Source organism: Brachyistius frenatus, unplaced genomic scaffold (assembly GCF_029030835.1).
Source record: "Brachyistius frenatus isolate BFR_SWC_R1_liver_20210118 unplaced genomic scaffold, ASM2903083v1 Contig_5, whole genome shotgun sequence".
In the NCBI taxonomy this organism is placed as follows: domain Eukaryota; kingdom Metazoa; phylum Chordata; class Actinopteri; family Embiotocidae; genus Brachyistius; species Brachyistius frenatus.
The window spans coordinates 9,147,669-9,168,492 of record NW_027210604.1 but is presented as its reverse complement, the minus strand read 5'-3'; positions in this window follow the sequence as shown (position 1 = coordinate 9,168,492).

Below are 20,824 nucleotides of genomic sequence, written 5' to 3'. Positions count from 1 at the left end.
GATCATCTACCTCCTTTATGTCTGATCTTTTATGTGGCTCCCTCTTGTCCTGCAAGAGTGGAAGGTGACTGTTATATTCCTCCCACTAGCAACAGTCAGGGAATGATAATGTGCCTTGGGTTAAACCCCTGCATAGTTATAGCCTCCATTCAGGACTCTTTTTACAAACACTTACACACACTCTCACATACACACACATGTACATGCACACAGAGTGAAGGGGCACACACTGTTGAAATGGTAGAGGTGAAGGACAGACATGATGATAATATTCATATGATATAATACACGGCTTTAAAGGGGAAGGACAAAGTCTTGAATAATGGTTACTGTTAAGGAAGCTGTTATCATACAGTCTGGGTCCTCTGAAATGTTATTCAGGGGGAGTGGTGGGATCACACAGACCTCTGATTGTCAACATTAAGAGCAGCATGTTCTCATAATTAGTACTCCAGTTAGGAACTCTAAACAAACAATGCATAATCACACATGCACAAACACCTGTAATCACACATGCGTCCCCACGTCTCCATGGCCCTTGAAAAGAGAACAGTACTGACAGGAGCACGGTGTGAAAAGATACTGAGCCACCCGGCTGGTTAAAAGAGCCTAAATGCCCTGTTAAATATTTATTAACCCCTTCTACCTCACCAGCATTCATTGACACACCTCGAAGAAAATACTTCCCCCTGCTTTCCCATAATGTGATTTTCATAATGTTTTATACAGTTTTTTATAGGCGTGTAGGAAGTGTGCACAGCTCTTTGTTGTGCATTGAATAGACACTGTCTTGAGGGATGCGTGCATTTATATATAAATAGATATGTGTGTAAAAAATTCAGTTAATTAGATTCAGTACCAATACTTCTTTCATAATGAACTCCATTAATTTGCCAACCAATATGGCCATGTTGTGATTTATTGGCGAGACAGAGCCAGTGAAACACATGCTTGGTCAAGCTTAAGGACTTTTGAGAATTAGAAAATAGAGACCAAATAGAGTAATATTGCTGGTGCATGTGGCTAATTTTGTGCTCCCAAACCTTGAAATGAGGGCATAATGAGAATAACTCTGGCCATGGTCTGAAGCTGCTTATCTAGCCAACGAGTCCCTTATGAATAGCCATGAATGTTGTGTTGTCTGCAGTACATATATACACTGTTATTCAGAGTTACCCTAATAATTACTTATGTGCTTCTGTATCTTTTAGTAGGTCATTTGGTGTATGTGTGGGATTTATTTTAAATAGAAATGCAGACTTGTGTAAATACAAGGTTTATATACAGTATAGAAGCATACAGTGAAAGATGTCATAATCAGTAAATGAAAAACAAAAATGCATTTTGTGTGTCTAACATTCACCAGTCAGTCGGTAATGTTTTAGTGGCCAAAAATATGAATAACCAATCAGCAGTCCCTCAACTCAGCAGCTGTAAGTTTTCACTCAAGCCAGTGTTCACTGAAACAGTGCAGTCCAAATGTCTTTTTACCCTCCTCACATTAAATCTCTTTGTTGCTTACAGAGAGCCTCTGTGCCAAGGCTTTCAGTACAACTGTGTGTCTCAGTGTTGTAGTATAACTTATGTTCTGCACTGAAGTGTGAAACAGCACAGGATAAGATATACCACTTGATGTTATTATATTAAATGGCTGTTTTCAGTTGTCATAGGGGCCATACTGGGTTCAGTAGGCTGTTATCAACAACATATATGAAAGAGTACCAGCGACATTGTACGGGACTTTTTTCGTCATGGTAACAATAATAAACACAGTGTTAAGTTGTGTCATGTTCGCAGTCTGGTTAGGTTTAGGCACCAAAACTAGTTTGTTACTCTTAGGGAAAGATCATGGTTTGGGTTCAAAAAAATACATGACATAGGTATGTCACGTAAAAGATACATCATGCAAGTTAAATACATTATGGAAGGTATGTTATCTACGTAACATAAAGTGAGTCAAGGTTGACTTTGGTTTTCACACGGGACACAAACATGGGTCCCTTAAATCTTCGACAAGAAGTAAGTATTTAGTCACTTTTCCACACTTAACAGGTTATAGATGCATATTTACCATAAATATATAATGTAATTTTTTTAACAGTTTAAACTGAAAATTTATGATACTATGACATAAACTTACAAAATCAAGATGTGCTTTTTCCTTAACTCACTGTGATAATTGTGTCATTATTAAGTGAAAATTAAACAGCCAGCTCGTATGCATACTGTATCATGATAGTAGAATAATTAAGAAATAATCTGCAGACAATAAAACAATTTAAGTCAAGTTGCAAAACTGTTAGAAGCACTGAAAGTAGTCTAACTACCAATAAAAGTCCACTCGCAAGTCAACCTGGTGAGGTCAGAGGCCTTCAAGGAGTTTCCTCCAAATTCTTCTGTGTACGTCCTGCAGTTTGGCACGCTATACAAAGAGTCAAGGGCTGTAAGCATGTACAGGAGCTCGTATCAGCAGGAGCCAGGTTAAGTTGAATATACTGGTTGTAGCACTAACTCGCCTCAAGCATGGACCTACAGCTATGGGAGGCCCTAAGGGGAAAAGTCAGCACCCACACAAACACTGTCACATCGTACTAAAGTGAGTTTGTAATGATAAATAAGGTTGTATGCTTGTATTTGTAAAACTGGTAGTTACTGTATATAGAATAAAAAAAAAAAAGTCATGATGGACTTGGCGTGAGAGTATTTGGCAGTTTGGACACTTAGGGTACATAATTGTACTTTTGAATGAACTAATGTGGTGTTATAAAATATCCCCCCAGTGGTGTACAGCTACTATACTCTATTCTTTTTCTGACAGTGAAGGTTAGAAATGTCAACATGGCAACCACAAAATGACCATTGATGACCATTGAAGGGTAATCTACAAGGCATCCACAAGGCAATTCCTTCTTTTACTAGGAGGTAAATGCACACACACACACACACACACACACACACACACACACACACACACACACACACACACACACACACACACACACACACACACACACACACACACACACACACACACACACACACACACAGTAACACACTCACAAAGACCATAGTCACATTATTTTTCTTTTGTAATACTAATTAGTCAAATAGCCTTCATGAAATTTAATTAGTGCAGAATTGTGGTTCAATAACAGTAACAACTGCAAGGAAAAGGGACTCTGAACATCATCAGGCAATCAGCAGTAAATATATTCACAGATTCACCACATGAACGTTTTTGCTAAAGTTGGGTTTTCTCAAAATTTGCATGACACATGCCATAACATTTCATACAATAGGACAAATAACAATGGGAAAGGGCAATTAAGAGTAATAAGTAATACTCCACTACAAATGAAGCAGCACCTAATTATGGCAGAAGACTGGCCTCCATTTTTTTTAACAAAGTGACAGGACAAGAGGTGAAATTCTGTCAGTACTCCTTTCAAGTGGCTATTGTGCCTGAATGATACCTACCATACATCAACAATGTTCCCATGTATTAATTTGCTATTTTATGTAACAGTTACATGTACATGTGACACCATTGTTAAAAACTGAAGTAGACATATTGCACCTGCACAGTCTTTTTAACTCCACCAAAGACGTTATTTTTTTGATACGGTTTGTCTGTATGTCAGCAGGATTACAGAAAAAAACTACAGGCTTAATTATAGTATAGCACAAGCAGAGGAAGACCCCAAAAAACTTTGGAGCAGATTGCAGTCACAGGATTGATCAATGAATTATTTTTCACTTTCATTAAAAATGCGAGATAGAGCATTCGGCCTACTTAAATGCCATACATCTTAAAATCCAGCACATGATAGTAAAGTTAAATTGTGACAAAACATAGGCTAGTCTACACAAATAATGACTCTATGTCACAAGCCACATTCACAGGTACACACATATAAAGTAAATATAAAATACAGTTTTTGCTTTCCTTTCAACACTCCACTCAGTACAGCTGCGCCCGAGACAACACAGATGAGCAGCGCCAATCAATTCTTTATTGATTTTATGGTAGTGACTCTAATTGTTGGAGAGCCTACACATTAACCACAGTTTCAGCATGAATCTCACTGAAAGCTTCACTGAAAGCTCTGGCATTATACTGTATTTAGAGGGATGTGAAAATACAAAGTTCACATGATCTAACCACATTGAACACCCACACTGAAACCATTTCAATAGCAGAATTATTTTACATAAATATTTCTTGTTGTTCTGAATACGGGTGTCATTAGTGACAGAAAAACAAACAATAAAACAGCATTGAAGAGCTGGTAAGTGTTACCACAAACCAAGGGAAATGACCCCATGCTGTTTGCATCTCCTAACTTGCCAGTTTGCTCTTTCTAAAGCAGTATTTTGAAGAAAATTGTTCTTGGGCAACAGATCAATCTCTCTACTCCTCATATGATTCTATTGCCAAACTGGTAGTATGGGTCATATTGTATATAACTAAGATGAACTGTTGATCTTGTAAAACGTTCAACATCGATTAAACATAGTAGATACGTCCTTTTTGTAAAAGTTCAATTCAAACAGACATTTTACTGGGCTGTTAGACTTTAAGATTTTCCAACTTTAAACTCTCTTCGTATACTGTATATAAACTGCCACGTAGGTTTTGCTAAATTGGTCATTTTTACTGGCGTAAAGAGACACTTGACAGTTAGTTTTGCCTTGCAAATGCCTTATGAGCCTCGAGCACCTCCACAAATAAATTTTAGCCAATGAAGAAGATGGGGCTTCACCAAGCAATATCTTTTACAATGGCAAATATGTATGAAAATTCATAATGTATTTTCTAAAAGATGTCATTGTTTAAAATCTGTTCCTCTTCCCCCTGGGTTCCTTGCTTTGCCTTTGGTGCACTATAAAAGGTGCCAAGATTCATGCCATATGTTTTGTGTAATTTCTTACTCTGTAAAACCAAGTTGAGAATGTACGACACGCGTACGCTTTCATATTTATATTAATGAGCATCAGTTTTCAGCAAAAAAAAAAGCTATAAACATTCCGTGTGTGCTGTCTTGCAGTATGAAATGGCAGATACACAATGTTAGGAACAAAGTGGTGAATATAGCTGCGCATTTAGCAAATAATGATCAGATATTTCCCTCAGAAGTTGGTGGATGCCAAAAACAGAGCTTCCACAACACCAGGTTGAGCACATTCTCGCTTCTCATATTATCGTCACCGAGAGCGAATCAACAATGAGCCAACAGACCAACTGCCTCCTCATCTTGTTTTTCATCTACTTGAATACACACTTAGACACACACCTGTCACAGTTCAAATCTATTCGGGCACTTACTGAAGGAGAAAAACTGATCATAGCTGAAACACACAAAAGAATAGAGCCTCAGTCAGAACAAAAAGTAAATCACAACTATTTCTGACAATCAGTGTTAAGAAAGATTTAATAAGAAAACAAAACTATTCAGTCTAACATGACAGACTATGCTATGGGTGAGTGTGTCCTGTGTATGAGAGCATGAACTGCAAGAACAGGTATAACAGATTGTGTCGTAAGAACTAATCAGTTTAAATGTTTTGCAACCTTTTGCAGCTGATCAAAAGTGTGTGTTTAATTACAAGCTGAGATCTCACGGTTGCAGAATTTAATCAAAAATGGATCTCAATTCACTGGGCTCCATCAGAATGAAATTTAATGAGTGCCACAAAAACAAAATCAAAAACTAAACAGCAATGGGAATGGATCAATATGACAAGATTCAACTGATAGCACTAAAAATAAAGAAGAAAAATGTGCTGGGAAACAGAAAACCAACAGAAAAGTAAGCTGACTAAACTAAGAAAGCAGGTATTTATTTTATTATGTTGTTTTGACCGGTTTTATTTTTTTGAAAAAAACAAAATAATTTTGTGCTCCAGATTGGGTGACCACATAAATCAGTGAGTGTTTTTGGGATTGTTTTTCCATTCCAAGGACTTTTTACCAATACAAATTATGACTTTGGCATTTGGAATAGCAATCTATGTGTGACATTTACTTCCCAGACGACTATTGTTAATTTCAGTTATATCCATATGCTCTATCCACTGGAGATGGTTTACAAAATGAGCTAGGTTTCCTTTTTCTTGAATCGCTAATTTTATCAAGATTTATCCCTTCTGACAGCTTTTGCTGTAAATCATAATTAGTCATAATGAGCCCAGAAACACGTCACTCAAGTGCGTTACAAAAGAAGGGAGGAAATGTCTGAAGTACTTCATCAGTTTTTGCATTATTTTAATTTTGATCAGAGAAAAGACCATCTGACTTCTATGAGACACACACACTGCAGTATTTTTACCGATGCACAGGACTGCAAATGTACCATTTAACTTTATGATATAATATCAGTGGTGCTATAGAAGCTTTTTTTTTTTTTTTTAAATACAGGTTTCATTGTATGCTTTTAATAATAATGCTTTTAATGTGGGCTGGAAGCATCACTACTCCACTGACGTACATACGATAAGAACGCTGTCATTATCACTCAATCAATCAACCCATCACATTTATTGACCATATTTACCGTATGTGGCAGAAGTCTCTAAAAACACTAAGATGAGGAGACTCTGACCAGTGTGTAGAGACAATAAATAAAGTGCTTAAACCAGCTAGCAGAGGAGAATGTAGAGTTGGCTGTTGACTCAAAGGAGCAGCTTACTGTTGACCTTTCTGTAGCTTTGGATGAGAAGTTGTGCAACACTAAATGAATACTGAGTAGCAGGGCTTCATGCAGCATGCAAGTGTATCAAGTGGTAAGTAATGAATATTTATTTACACGATCATGATTATTTTTTTTAGTGATACTATTTTTGATTAATTATTTCTGTGGCTGCACAGCAGGAGCAGAGCACCATTTCTTGAAATAAATGAGAAGCAGCCATCGCGTACCCCAGTTCAGACAGCAGATGACAGACCAAAGGTCACCAAGATGAAAATTGGTTTCATTGCACATCCAAAGCACGCACGGCCCAAAGTGACTGTTTGGAGCAGTGGCTTTGTGATTTCCAACAATAACTTCTTTCTTAGCTGCATGTTTCTGGTCCACAGTTACTAGCGCCATCTACAGTTGTATCACTATGCTTTTCTTTTCCCTGTCTGCTCTCCCCTAATCCCAACTGGTCAAGGCAGATGGCCGCCCACCTCTGAGCCTAGTTCTGTCTGAGGTTGACTTTCAGTTAAAAGGAAGGTTTAACAGGAAGGAAACCTGGCAAGTGTCACGTGTTATTACTAGTTAAATGGTTTGGTTCTTCTCTATAATGTTGTAAGGTTCTGTTATAATGTTGAGTGCCTTGAGACAACCGGTGTTGTGATTTGGCACCATATACATAAAACTGAACAGAAAAAACTGAATTAGATTAGGAAGTAGGCAGATGCCTGAGTGGAAAAGCTAAAGTACATTCTTGAGAATGATGCACAAAAAAACATTCCATTGAAATGATTGCGCTAGCAATCCAGCTAAACAACATGGAGGTGATAAGGGTACACTCTCTGTAACACCCACTGCGCAAGCAGCAAGTGTTGAGACAAGCAGGTAGACTTGTCAACTTTTATTTTCGCAGGAATCAGTGCACTTCATTTTAACTTAGAAAAACACAAATGTGAACATGCTTCCATATTTCTCTGCTTCAGACATATCACCGCTTTTTCAAAGAGGCTCTAAAAGCCTCGCGACTTGTATTGCCCTTGACCCTGTCTTGCTGCATGAATAATATCCCATTAAATCTGCAGTGACAGTTGAACTAAATCATGGCCCAACTTTAAGAAAGCCATTGACAGGGAAGAAAGCTAAGTTCTTACAATTTTCTGGGGCCAGATGGGGGCTGATGGAGTGTGAAGCACTTAAGAAGCTAAACATGGCCCCCTTTTTACCTTGTACAGTGATTCAGAGTGGTCTATTTAAGAGCCTTTCGCACATACTTGGCCAGTCTTTCATTGGCTCTCACAACCCCCATCTAGCGTCTTTGAGTTTTGGATATTTATACTGATGCTCATTGAGTGGAAATACTTCTTCACTCGGTTTAAGTAAACACTGTGAGCAACTTGGACACTACTCGTCTGTCCGTGTACTTCAGACTGTTACATTACATTACATTTAGCTGACGCTTTTATCCAAAGTGACTTACAATAAGTGCATTTCAACCATGAGGGTACAAACCCAGAACAACAAGAATCAAGAAAATACAATTTCTTCAAGAAAGCCAAACTACAAAGTGCTATCAGTAAGTGCCATTTTAAGCTACTAAAGTTCTACTATTCAAGGTAAAGTCGGAAGAGGTGTGTTTTTAGTTTGCGGCGGAAGATGTACAGAGTTTCCGCTGTCCTGATGTCATTGTGGAGCTCATTCCACCATTTAGGAGCCAGGACAGCAAACAGTCGTGATTTTGTAGTGTTTAGCTCACAGTGAGGGGCCAACAAGCCGATTGGCAGATGCAGTTGCCTTTCATTTCCCTTGCACTTTAGTAAATAACTCAATATTCTGGCATGGGAAGTGAACTACTCGTAAATATATTTGCCAATTTATAGTATGTACACATAAAGCTGATGCCTATAAAAAATACTGCATGTCAGGTAATGCAGTCTACAAATATTTCACTTCCTCAATGGCAAAATACATTTCCCATCCCCCGATGCACTCCATAATCATCCAGACAATTAACCTGACCTCATCTTCATCTTAAAATCGTAGCCAGGCAAAAGACACTCACTTTCCAAAACTGCCTCCAATCTTGATGTCTGAAACGTAATACAAACACACTCTCTAATTCACCACTAGAGACTGGAGTCACAGGAGACATACATAGTTATTAAAACACAAATTCTGTATGTACTTGTGAGGAGGAGCTAGTCCAACACTTTGATAAACCAGGACCTGGATGATTAAGAATCTTTACAGACATTACTGCATCACTACATATTCCTAATTCAACTTTTATTTCAAGTAAAATCCCCTCAAAATGGAAACCTACACAGATGCTTCCATTGCATTGGTGGAGGTGGTGACACTTGACAAAAGAAACGAACCCACAGTGTATCAATACAACTCTGTGTGTTCAAAATCTTAGGTCATAGAGACATGCCCTTCGGTCACAGCAATCAAGCTTTGGACGGGTTTATAGCACAATAGCTGTTGGGTGACACTGTTAACTCACTTGACAAAAAGCAACACTGCATATCACTTTGTATAGGTCTACCTCAGGATTTTGATTCTGTTGATTGCAACATCTTGGTGAACATGCTTCTTTTTGTGGGTTTTGATGTTTCTGCTGTAAATGTTCAAATCATACCTCTCTATCAGTCTAAATTGTTGTAACAATAATTTTACATAATTTATCTCATAAATAAAGGTTCCTCAAGGATCAATATTATACCCACTGCTATTTATTCTGTACATCAACACTATTTTTTTTCCCTGACCATTGCAGTGGAAATGTTTATGTTGATGACACTATTTTGCATGCAATGGGACCCACCACATACCAGACCAGCTTTTAAAGACATCCACAACAACCTATTAAATGTAATACTTGTTTTAAACTCTTAAAAGACAAAAAAAATTGTCAAATCTACATTTCCAATCCAATCCATACTCTAAATGGAGAACTAAATGATGCAGCACGTCATGATGAATTGTTCAACATAAAAAATTAAAATGGGAGAAAAAACAAAAACAACCCACATCTGTGTGTGGAGATATCTTGTGTTCTTACATTGCTGCCACCACCTTTATAACAATAGATGCTGTCTACCAAAGTGCCATTCATTTCAATTTGATTTCCTAAATAAATAATATTGTATTTACTTGTTCATAAGAAAAGGAAAATGGTAATGACTGTAGTCTCAAAGACTGATTGTATCCAACCAGTGATGTTACTTAGAAGATTTGGCATATGTTTATTTATTTCGTTTCTGTACTTGATGTATTTTGTATCAATTTCATTTTCAGTTTCATGTTATCAATTTACATTAATCTATTTGTAATATGTGTGTGTATTCTCTCCCTTTTTTATGTGATCAAGTGTCTCTGTGTCTGGGTATGCAGTTTCATTCTCGTAAACGCCATAATTCACAACAACACAATAAAGCACTTACACAGCAGGGATACACTTAAAGAGTAGATTAGGTTTTGGAGTACCTAGCTGAATACATTTGCATGTTCATGAGGAGAAATTGTGTGACATTTGGCAGCTCAAGTACCTCTTGTTTGGAGTAGCTGTGATGTTAGGTAGGAGTTACCTGAGATTCTGTTGCACATTAGTCTCTGTTTTTATGCCACTGCAAATTGCACAGCTGATATTCTGTGTATTAAATAAAAAATAAAAAATTAAAAAAAAAGTTATAACCATGGCAGTGGCCGATAAAACTCGAATTTACCATGCACTGAAGGGAATAGAGAGGATATCAAAATGGTTCAAAGACCATTGATGAGTAATTACAGTTGTCTCTGGGTTGTGTAACTGCATGATTTGTCTTGTCTGGTCCCACCTTCTCTGGGCTGCAGGGATAACGAGCTTCTGCTCACATTGAGATCAACATAATTAATTTGAACTGAAATGAATTAACTAAGTTATCAAAGAAAAAAACATTTAAAACTTGCACATCAAACATTTAACATCATAAGAGAAATTGAAAAACGATGGTGGTAAGTTCAAACTGAAAGTGATGATTCCACAATGACTTTGCTGTTGAAAAGACTTTACAGAATGTGGCCTTTGTCTTTCTCAACCTCTCTCTCTCCATATCTCTTTCCTTTCTCTTGCTTGATAAAGTGCCTGGTATTTATACAGTTTTATAGCCAATTAATGATTCGATTTTACTGATGTGATCTTTCTTGGCACTCTGATTCACTCTATAGCAAAAAAAAATTCACTTTGTGGGATTAATAAAGTAACTGTCTATCTATTTATCTATTGTGGTTTAACTGGCATGCAGCCCAAAAAAAAAACTCTCTCCTTTTATATTTTTTTCTCTCTGAACACAAAAAAGAGGAAAAATGCATCAAGCACAAAGTTGTTCATTGAAAAGACCAAATAATTAACCCAGAGTGTATTAATTAAATTGTAATTAGTAGAATCCAAAAGCAAGGAGGCGGTATTTCAGATGTAATTTCTGAAGAAAATATGATTTTTACGGAATCTGACATGGTACATAACTATCATGCTAGAAGAAAGTTTTCTCTTTGTCTTTTTTCATCTAAAAACAAATACTTGTCTCATATGGGAAGCCTTTTCATTAAAGTAAATGAATGATAATGTGGCTTGTAATTGGGGTTAGACAAAGGTTTTGACATAAATGGTCTTGTCACAGCCCTAATATCTTCATGTCATGGCTGATTATTAATAGGTGGAGGTAATTTAGGCCTGGCCACATATCACCAGATTCTATTTCACTGCTTTGATACAGATTATATGATGATATGACCCTCTGCTTTTGTGCTAAATTAGGTTGTGTGCTGTGCACATACACTTCTAGGCATATTGGGACTATTGTATTAGTGGTGATGTTTTCGTTCTATTTATTTTCTAGAAGTTTTATACGCAGGTGTCTTGATCTGTTTTGGTTATGAATCTTATTTCATATGGGTGATGAAATATGACCCACAAATGAAGAAACAAAACAGGATTTGTTAGGTTTGTTTTCAGTTTTTGACATCTCCTTCTTGTCTCTCATGTTATTACTTGATGGCGAGGCGAGGCTTGTGCATGGTTCAGACTGGGCAATATATGTTTGAGAGAGAGGAAAGCAAGAAAGAAATATTCAGTGAAACTGTGAGAACATGTGAACATATATATCATTTCAAGCTTGTTAAGAGACAGCAACTGTCACCTAAAGTCCACCTTATCCTGTGACAGTGAGAGTGAGAGCGAGAGAGAGAGAGAGAGAGTGTGTGTGTGTGTGTGTGTGTGTGTGTGTGTGTGTGTGTGTGTGTGTGTGTGTGTGTGTGTGTGTGTGTGTGTGTGTGTGTGTGTGTGTGTGTGTGTGTTTGTCCGTGTGTGTCGAGCGATGTCAGCACAAGTCTACACTACCTGCCATTGGGGAGCTGATGCTATGCTTTTCTTCAGCATTACTTCAACATGGTCCCTCATGAATGTGAAATTTATGTATTTCCAACTTTTAAAGAAAAAGTTCTCCAGCCAAGAAAGCCAATACAACTACTCATAAGTTACATAAACTATTTAGAAATAATGGAGAGTAAAATATTTATGCCTTCAAGCTCATTTAAACCAAATCCTTTGATTGTGCTGTTTCACATCTCTTTTTTATCTTTTTGCTCTTTCTTTCACATTAACACGCACGCACGCACGCACACACACACACACACACACACACACACACACACACACACACACACACACACACACACACACACACACACACACACACACACACACACACACACACACACACACACACGTCTATTTCTTGATTCCTGCTTTCTTTAAAAAAAATATTTTTCATCAGCACCACTATCTTCATTTGTTGACAGATGAGACAAAAACAATAACCATTAGCAGATGAAACACGTGAAGAAGATAAGTGTTTGATCCTTTTCCCCAGCTTATCAAAATGCAGCTGTATTACCACCTTCTGATTCATTGTTATTGATGGAGACATTACTGAGAGCATGACATTTCCACTCTGATACAATCTTTCACCATGATTCTAATTTATGTCAGGAATCATGTCAGCTCAGTGTTCTCCTGTCCCTTGCCTTAACAATCCTGTCAAGGTATCTTAGCAACATGTCAATCCTTACTCCAGACAAACGGTAATTTGTAGCCGAGGAGTGAGCATCAAGCACATTGCGAGCAGAACTGATTGTCAGGTTTTCTAAATGCCTATTAGCAAGTGGTGTGGTTAATATTTGAAAAAATATTTCAAATCAAAATAGGATGCTCCCACGTTTATAAAAGGATCAATTCACTGCAAGTGTATGGCTGTATATTAAGTATGAAGGCTCCCCTCATGCCAGATGTATCTGACAAGAAGGTCTGCGCAGCAGAATGCCAAGCAGAAGACCATATGGAGGTAAATGGCAGAACAGAGTCTGGCCAGTTTCCTCTCCACTTCCACACACACACACACACACACACACACACACACACTGCCACAGCAAGGGATGGGGCTGAATGAATGCAGAAGCAGTCACTCCCTAACACTGTGATCACTCTTCTTTCACCTCTACCCCACAGCAGTCTTATATTAAATTCAGCCGCCGCCTATTTCCTGAATCCATTATCAGTTTAACTCTATTCATCTTCCACACACTCCCTACGGTTGAAGGATGAAGCAGTTCCTGACACAAACTCTGGTGGGTGCTCTGAAACCTTGGATCTTGCACCCTAAAGGTAGGCCCAATCTAACAATGCCGATCCAAAATTTGTAATCATTTCAGGCACCTGATGTGAGTCAGTGGACAATGTGTATGTGTGCATTTTGGAATATTATAATTGGGTGTTTTGGTTGTTGTTTTTTTGTTGTTTTTTATAAAATTCATCTATTTATTGTGTGTTTCACAGTTTTCTGGTGTTTCAAGCCATCTGTGCCCACAGCCACACAGCACATATTGGCAATAGATAAAGAGGACTGGCTCTGATGTGCATGTGTTGCTGCATAAGGTAACTTTTTCAGATTCTGTATTTTCAGTCTGAAAGTGGCATCCCAAAATACATCAGATCTCATCCACGTCTGACCGAGCACAGTTAGACATACAAAAAGTTTAACTTTTAGAGCTATTTATTTTTCTTACTTTAAAAGTGAGTGTATTTCTAGCTATCTCTTATTATTTGCAAAATGCACTTAAGAAAGAAAGAAAGAAAGAAAGAAAGAAAGAAAGAAAGAAAGAAAGAAAGAAAGAAAGAAAGAAAGAAAGAAAGAAAGAAAGAAAGAAAGGAAAGAAAGAAAGAAAGAAAGAAAGAAAGAAAGAAAAAGAAAGAAAGAAAGAAAGAAAGAAAGAAAGAAAGAAAGAAAGAAAGAAAGAAAGAAAGAAAGAAAGAAAGAAAGAAAGAAAGAAAGAAAGAAAGAAAGAAAGAAAGAAAGAAGAATTAGTGTCCATCACAAAAAAAAATACAAAACTGTACAAAATACAATGAACACATACAGACTTTGCAGCGGGCCTGCTTCATCTCTCCGGTCCTCTTTAGTATTCCCCTCCTATGTCTGGGTTTTTGATAAGGTGCATTGCCATTCAGGGGTCCCATCCCAAGGGCTTGTTTCAACACACAACTTTAATGGGTTGGAGGGGGAAAAAAAAACAACGTAATGATATTTAGAATATGAATTTGAATAAGATGGAACAAGCCAATTAAAGATGTAGTGTGTCTCAGTAGGCATGCATAAGTGCTTCTGACAGAATGAAAAAGGAAATGGGAAAACATCGCAAGTTTTTTGCTGTTCAATTTTTTATTTAAAACTTAAAATACACAATCATACAAGGCCTGTCTGTCATTTATGTGGCAACAGTGGTGCTGCATAGCAGATTTGGAAAATTGGTTGTGTTCATGATATCTGTTTTTGGTATATCAGACGATAGCTAATCTGACTCTAAATTATTCAAATAATTGATTTTAGACTGATTGTGCTTCTAAGTGTTCATGTAATTTATGCAGATGTACTGTCATGAGCCTAAAACCATGATTCCAATTAGTTATAATTTAGGTCTTATTTCACCCCTAAAAATACCTTTTGGCCCTGCCAGCTATACTGTACTTTGGCTAGAAAAGCTTTAGGCTTATTAGAGTCAAACAAGGAAATGACTGAGGATGGGATAGGGTTTAGTAAATAGAAGCCGAGACACAAAGGTGTGGGTTGATGTCATTTTCATGTCTAGCTGTTACATTTTCAGCAGAGAGAAGAGGGCAACGTAGAAGTGATGTGCTCTACTGTGAAATAAGTATTCGTGACAAGAGGTAGTGAAGGAAAGAGATGGAGGGGTGTCCATTTGTTTACGATTAAGACAATTTTAAGAAAAAAAAGAAGCACCTTCAAAAGGAGAAGGGACTAGCAGAGGGAGGCGATTGGTGGTTAAAGAGAGAAATTGAGAACGTAGTAGAGTTTAGGGATAAAAAGGAGGGAATGGATGTAGAGAGATAAAGACAGCATGGAGTAATAAAAAGAGGTGGGATCTTCATACCTTATATACTCCTTTTACTGCCCCTCCTGCTCAACCTTAGGCCCATTAAATTCACTTTACCGTTTGCTACATCTGTAATGTGGCATCTCGGCACCCCTTCCACCCTCCCCCGGGACACCGGGATAATCTCTGCTAAGCCTTCAGGAGAGAGGGATTTTATCCCTACACTGACAGATAGAGAGAGAGGGGAAAAGAGCTGGCTATTGGAGGATAACAACATCGATAATGAGTTAGCTGTCGAAAAAAAATAATTCTTCTTCCCCTTCCCCTTGTCCCTGTTCCTTAACTTGCCCAGCTGCTTAATCAGTTAAATATTGCTTTTGAATTTCTTTAATATTGTATTAAGTGGACTGCACTGTATAGAAATATTCTATAATTCTTAATGTGGGTGTGAGGGATTCCCCCCCCCCAAGATCAGAAATGTACCTCTTTGTATTTGTTAACTGCAGATATGTTTTAGAGACATACACTAATTTACTCAAACAGTTGACATTTCTTGATGAAAGGTTGCACTCTGGTCCTAATTAAGCCCAGAGAAAGAGTGCTGGGCTCTGAGGCTATTTAGAAGTTAGTGGTCACTGTCAAAATTTCACATCACATGAATCCAGTTGCACCAAAAATACAAAAGTGTCAGAAAATCTAAAGAATTTGTTACTTGTAGGAATTAGGAATTCCAAATTATCACATTAAAATAACCAATCACATAAATAAATCAGTGTAAATGTTGTCGATCATTAAGGACAAATTTTCAGAAATAAATACAAATTACTTTTGTTGAGGGAAGCACCTATTTAAAAATTATGTTCGATGGGAGTATATATGCATGTAATTTTTAATTCATGGACAATTCACAGGCAAGCAGGGTTTCAGCCAGAAAACTGTGAGATGCAAAGATAACGGTTCTGAAAATGATTTGTGACGCTCCAGCAGCGCAGTAATTCCCAAACTTTCTGAACAGACGCAATGAGAAATTGTCAAAGAATTGTCCAACTAAGGTTCATAGCTCTTACAACAGACAGATGGACCTCAAGGGATACTGAACGTTACCTGTGACTGCCTGCTGCATCACTTCAGAGTGGGAGATAAAAAGCTCCATTTTGCAGAGGTACAGTATATGAAAAATACATTTTAAACCTAACCTTACTGTTCTAATAATAGACCTATAAATATTCTACATATAGTCCTTAAATGTTGCGTAAAGTTTAGTCCTGCGCCGATCTTTCTCCTTTAAGCGATTGATATATACAGTGCATCCAGAAAGTATTCACAGCGCTTCACTTTTTCCACATTTTGTTATGTTACAGCCTTATTCCAAAATGGATTAAATTAATTTTTTCCCTCAAAATTCTACACAATGATAAAGTGAAAAACGTTGGTTTTTTTTACATTTTAGCAAATTTATTAAATATAATAAATGAAAAATATCACACAAAAGTATTCACAGCCTTTACCATGACACTCAAAATTGATCTCAGGTGCATCCTGTTTCTACTGATCATCCTTGAGATGTTTCTACAACTTGATTGGAGTCCACCTGTGGTAAATTCAGTTGATTGGACATGATTTGGAAAGACACACACTGTCTATATTAGGTCCCACAGTTGACAGTGCATGTCAGAGCACAAACCAAGCCATGAAGTCCAAAGAATTGTCTGTAGACCTCCAAGACAGGATTGTATGGAGGCACAGATCTGGGGAAGGGTACAGAAAAATGTCTGCAACATTGAAGGTCCCAATGAGCACAGTGGCCTCCATCATCCGTAAATGGAAGAAGTTTAGAACCACCAGGACTCTTCCACCATGAGAAACTAAATTCTCTGGTCTGATGAAACAAAGATTGAACTCTTTGGCCTGAATGCCAAGCGTCATGTGTGGAGGAAACCAGGCACTGCTCATCACCTGGCCAACACCGTCCCTACAGTGAAGCATTGTGGTGGCAGCATCATGCTGTGGGGATGGTTTTCAGCGGCAGGAACTGGGAGACTAGTCAGGATGGAGGGAAAGATGAATGCAGCAATGTGCAGAGACATCTTTGATGAAAACCTGCTCCAGAGCGCTCTGGACCTCAGACTGGGGCGAAGGTTCATCTTCCAACAGGACAACGACCCGAAGCACACAGCCAAGATAACAAAGGAATGGCTTCGGGACATCTCTGTGAATGTCCTTGAGTGGCCCAGACTTGAACCCGATTGAACATCTCTGGAGAGATCTGAAAATGGCTGTGCACCAACGCTCCACATCCAACCTGATGGAGCTTGAGAGGTCCTGCAAAGAAGAATGGGAGAAACTGCCCAAAAATAGGTGTGCCAAGCTTGTAGCATCATACTCAAAAAGACTTGAGGCTGTAATTTCTGCCAAAGGTGCTTCAACAAAGTATTGAGCAAAGGCTGTGAATACTTATGTGTGTGTTGTATTTTCATTCTTTACTTTTAATAGATTTGCAAAAATTTTAAACAAACCTTTTTCACTTTGTCATTATGGGGTATTGTGTGAAGCATTTTGAGTAAAAAAAAAAAAAAAAAAAAAAATTTGGAATAAGGCTGTAACATAACAAAATGCGGATAAAGTGAAGCGCTGTGAATACTTTCCGGATGCACTGTATCTTGAAATCCCCTCTGTGTATCAGTTCTCTCAAGTATGCACAGGACACACTGAGCTCTACAACTACTGTCCATAGCACCAGACCTTGTTTTGGACCAGTGCTGCCAGTTTCTGACAAGACAATACATTTTTCATCACCTGCATTTCAGTTCCCATTTTTTTTCAATGCACAATCTTTTCTATTTACGCTAGTCTGTACCCCAGTGTTCTGCAATATGCAGTTTATTGCAATCTGATGATGTTTGGCACAAACTTGGTACCTGTCTGTATATTTTTTGGTCCTTCTTTCTGTCGCTACAGGAATCAGTTCAGCCATCAAATCCACTCAATTTTAGAAAGAGCATACGTGCCATGCCTTAGAAGATCTGAAAGCTGTTCAAAGCCTGTGTCTTTTATCAGTGACTATATGCTTTGGATTCCAGGGACTCAAAATGTAAGATGAAAAAGGTCGGGGCAAAATAGAGAAAAGACTAGAAGAAAAAAAAAAGAAAAAACAAGTGTGCTTTGTTCAATGAGCACATTTCATTGAAAAGAATACTGTAGGTGGGTCAATGTCAGGTCAACTCAGCAGCTGTTTGATGTCGACAAGCTCAACAAAGACATAGCTCTTTCTACTAGTGAGCAATGTCATGGGTAAGACCTAGCAGACACCTTCAGTGTCAGCAAGACAGACATGCTAGGGCAGGAGCCCTGCCGCATACAGCCAAGTGTAGACTGACAGGAGGAAGTGGACGCTACCACCAGTGGCAGTGGGAGTCACTATGACAGGTGGGAGTGTAAAGAGTCCAATTATGAGAAACTGTGCAGGGAGCAACAGGCATTGGGAGCACACACACTTTGCACATCCCCTATCTCCAGCTTTATGGGAATTCTTGTCAGATAAAGATGAGGAAAAAAAAAAAAAAACAGACAGAAATAACAGAAATCGACTTTTAGTATTTCAGAAATGTGCTGCAAAGTACATTTCTCCACCAGGGACACTGGTGGGGAAAGATGTGGTCCCTAACAAAGAATCTGTTGCATTGTCACTTGCATAATGGAGAAGTCCCTATCGATGAAATCAGTTTGCATCCTTTTCACAAACTTACAGAGTGACAACAGATTTTCACATTGAAGATCAAGAGCATCTTTGTGAACAGAGAAAGTACATGCTTATATTATTGTTATGGAAAAATAGGACATTGGGGCACAGCCAAGGACTATAAAAACACTACTGGTGTACCGTCAGTACGTTCTAAAGACGCCTCTCGTGGTCGAGAGTGGTTTGGAAGAAACTGAATAAATTCTGGCAACATATCAAACATCCTATCCTAAAACACAGCCATATACTGTTGCTCGTCTGTGCAACCAGCATAACATGACCCCTATTAAATGTGACCTTAAGTGGCCTTAGTAAGTATGAAGGGAGGAAGTCAGGTGACAGTGCCAAACTTCAACTCTGGAGGTTGGGGGTGTTTTTCTGGATAGATCAAATGCAAGACTTTCACCCAAGAGACTGCTGTTCATGTCCCATGCAAAAACTAAATTCAACATTGACTCATTTGGACCTATGCATGTAATATAACTTGCATACAATATTTACCTGTGTCACATACCTAACGCAACTTGTTATATAGCTACATAGTGTAACTTAGGTAAGTAATGTACCTACTTTAACCCAAACTATGATATTTTCCTAAACCTAACTGATTAGTCTTGGTGCCTAAACTTAACCAAACTGTGACTTTTTCCACAACATTAACCACATGTTTTTCAGTGTTACCATGAAGACGAAGGCTCAGTACACATGTCCCTGGTAGTCTCCCATGATCCTACATGTCATTTTCACACACTACCTATTCCCACTTAGTTATTAGGATGTGTTGGTCCTATATAGCTCCCTAAAAACTTTCATATGTTGTTTTGGTACTCATTAGAAATGCACCTGTTTTGTCATTTTGTTATGGGGACGTTCCGTAACTAGCTGCAAAACTTGTAGAGAGACTAATGTTCTCAGTTAAAGCCATTAAAAAGTGGAAGCACTTCATGTATACCACTCTCTCAGGGTTGAAACACTTCTTTCACAATATGATCAACTGTCTGGCTTATAAGGTTAGGTGGTATGGCCTTGTTGGCCTAAAAAAAAATTGTGTCTACAGGAGATGAAAACGCAACTTTATTAGAATTCACAACAACTAGTGTGTGTGAGATAGAATTCCTCCGACCTCATTTAGGAGCAGGATTTTCCATTAGTCAAGTGTTGTTGCTGCTTGCTTAACCAAGGGGAAAATAGGTTTTTAAAACTGCCACTCGTGAATATGTTCACCGTGTATGTGTGAGTGAGTGTGTGCGAGTATGTTCATATTTATGTGTGGACATTTATCTCTGAGGTGTCTGCAGTGTGAGCTTGTGAGTACAGGTGTGTGCTGCACAACAGTTCGCAAAGCAATGGGGCTCTATCTAATGGATTTAATGCCGACAGTGGGGTTCACAGCATTTGGAAGTCATCGTTTTTTTAGTCGAGGTTATACTTCTGAATAAGAAAGTATGAATCATTTTAAATGAATCATTCTCAAACTGGAAACACAGAGTATGTAATGCTCCATGCAAGGAGGATGTCTGAGTCAACAAGGTCACGCTCTAGGTGAGATCCACTCATAAAGGCATGGTCACAATGATTAAGATTATGGTAAAAACTTGAAGATTCTTCTTCTGTATGACTATACGTCCCCATACTGCATCACAGTCTGTTGGCTCCATTCTACTCCTATACTCCTAAAACAAACGGTTTCCAGACTCTTGCAGCAGGGCATCAGTAAACTGATTAAGTAAACTTGCTGCTGTGTTTTCTCACAAGGAAGTGGAACCTAATGTGCAATACTGGAAGCAGGATGTTCAAGCAAACAACATTTTATTCACAATTTCAGGAGAATACAAAACAGGAAAACACAAACACACAGTCAGCTGGAGCTGAGTCCAAAAACACCAACAGGAACAGTCATGGAGTTGACGCAGGGATCCAAAAATATAGGAACAAAAAAGGGAAAATCACTGAGAAAGTGGAACACACAGACTGAATAAAC